We start from the raw sequence: 2524 nt of genomic DNA, 5'->3' as shown, positions 1-2524 counted from the left end.
TCCTCCTTAGCTTCCTTCGGTCAAAATTATGTCAAAGGTCGATAAAATAATGTTTTCCATGTATTTATACCAAGTGGGATCGGGTCCAGACGAAATCACCTTTTCCTAGCAGAAATAGGATATTTACTCTATAATAAATACACAGGCATGCCTCATGGGGTGACGCACCATGCGGGGCATTAGTGGAGAAATCCAGAAAGCTAACTTCTGACAGACAACAGGAATTTGTACAAGTGCGGTGTCCCACGCATCGCGACAATAGGGATTTCTTAAAGCACATATCAAACTTTTATTTTTGACGTCCAGACTTGGTCATCGACCCCCAAACACAATCCTGGCTTAATCCCTTAGGCTTTTACTCAGACTTCAAAGCTCCAAATAGCTCGAATTAACTTTATAACATCTACATAGCTCGAAATCACTCCTACAAGGCATAAAACACTCCATAAGTGCAAGACACTATCAATTAAAGCTCAAACATGAATAAAGTACAGTGAATTAGAGTGTAATAAGCGACTAAAATACGAGATTACATCTTTTTCTCCTTTTCTTTTGCACCACATTTACTACATCCATCTTAAACGTCATAGTCTCCTCGCCCACTCTAAGTATGAGTTTTCTCTCGTCTATATCGAATATAGCCCTACCAGTTGCTAAGAATGGTATTCCTAGGATGAGGGGGGCCTCCTTGTTCTCCTCCATATTCACCACTATAATATCCACAGGAAATATGAACTTATCCACCCGAACTAACATATTTTCCACTATCCCCTCAGGTATTATAGTCGTTTGGTCTGCCAGCTGCAAAGATATTGGCACCGATCTTATCTCTCCAATCTCCTTCTACAGTTTCTTGTAAATAGATAGAGACATTAAGTTAATTGAGGTACCGGAATTACATAAAGACTTATTAAACTTTATTGTTCCTAATGAGCAAGGTATAGTAAAACTTCCTGGATCTCCACACTTTTGTGGGAGTTTATTTTGCAATATCGCACTTCAATGCTCTATGAGATTGACTACTGAAGTCTCTTCTATCTTTATCTTCTTTGTAAGGATCTCCTTCAAGAATTTTGCGTAAAAAAGCATTTTTGAGAGCACTTATATGAATTGTAAGTTTACATGAACCTATTTCAGCACATCCAAAAATCTCTCAAACTGCTTGTCCAACTTTTCTCTATATAGCTTTTGAGGCAAAGGTAAAGCAGGCATATGCTAGCTCTCATCATGTTCCCCACTTCTCAAAGTTTCTACCTTCTTCTTTTTCTCAACTTTCATCTGGCCCTTATTATTTTTATCAACATCATTCTCCAGCTTCTCCCCACTTTCTTTTTCAAGTTTCACATCATTTTGGATCGGGGTGGGATCTTTTAACACTTTCCCACTTCTCAGAGTCACAGCATTCACTGTTTATTTGGAATTCCTCTAAGTATCAGCAGGGAGAGTTCCTGGGGCCCTCTCAGACAATATTGTTGTAATTTGTCCCATTTGTCTCTTTACGTTTCGAAAAGATATGCCCAACTCTTTGATAGCTGCTCCATGGGCGTCCGGCCTTTCATCTGTCTTGATAATGAAAGCCTTCATTCGATCCTCTAGACCAGGCTGGATAGGTTGATGAGGCTGAAATTGCTGCCTTTGCTGATTTTGGAATGCTGGAGCTCGTTGTCCCTAGGCCTAGAGTTATTTTGTTTCCAAGCATTTGCAGTACCCCCAGGTGAACTCCATAAAAATTAGGGATGCCTCTGACTCATTGCATTAAAATTGTTATTTCCCACAATATTCACTTTCTCAGTTGAGGCTTGACACTCATGAGTAGGTGTGCTTTTTCACATATATTACACGCTGTATGAGGTTCATTTTGTATTAAGACTAAGGTCAGTTTTCGTATTTCCTTAGCCATAGCATCAAGCTATACCTGCACAAATGTAGTAGCATCAACTTGGTGAACACCGATAGATTTTCTTCTTTCAGCACTCTCAGAGTGCCACTGATTTGCATTTTCAGACAACTCATCAAGAATTGTGACTATCTCCTCTGGAGTCTTCATCATCAAACGGCCTCCAGTTGTATTGCTCAATGTTCTACTTGAGGCCGATGTCAATCCATCCCAAAAGTCCTGGAGTTGCATCCAGAGTTGAATTCCACTATGTTGACACCTTTTAACAATCTCCTTAAACCTCTCCCATGCTTCAAAAATAATTTCAATATATTTCTGGCAAAAGTTATGGATTTCTCTTCTAAACATGCCCATTTTAGCTGAGGAGAAATATTTATCAAGGAATTTTCTGGTCATCTCCTCCCATGTTCTAATTGATCCCGTGGGCAAGCTTCGAAGCCACTATTTTGCATCCTCTTTGAGTGTGATGGGGAATGCTATTAAGTACACTGCATCTTGTGACACACCATTATATTGAAAGGTGTTCATAATCTCCTCAAAGTCCATCAGATGTGTATTTGGATCTTCGTTCATCTTCTCTCTGAAGACATGGCAGTTCTGAAAGGTTTGAAGCAGCCCTTGCTTCAA

General features: G+C 39.6%; 1 non-coding gene across 1 annotated transcript; it reads left to right on the top strand.

Annotated features, from left to right (window-relative positions):
• The first annotated feature begins 2138 nt into the window (after window positions 1-2138).
• LOC142167640 (small nucleolar RNA R71) lies at window positions 2139-2245 on the top strand. Its single transcript, XR_012697730.1, has one exon. It is a non-coding gene; the product is annotated as a small nucleolar RNA R71 (small nucleolar RNA).
• Window positions 2246-2524: the final 279 nt, after the last annotated feature.

This window comes from Nicotiana tabacum, chromosome 12 (assembly GCF_000715075.1).
Source record: "Nicotiana tabacum cultivar K326 chromosome 12, ASM71507v2, whole genome shotgun sequence".
NCBI classification, from domain to species: Eukaryota; Viridiplantae; Streptophyta; class Magnoliopsida; order Solanales; family Solanaceae; genus Nicotiana; species Nicotiana tabacum.
This window is presented reverse-complemented; position numbering and strand designations above follow the sequence as displayed.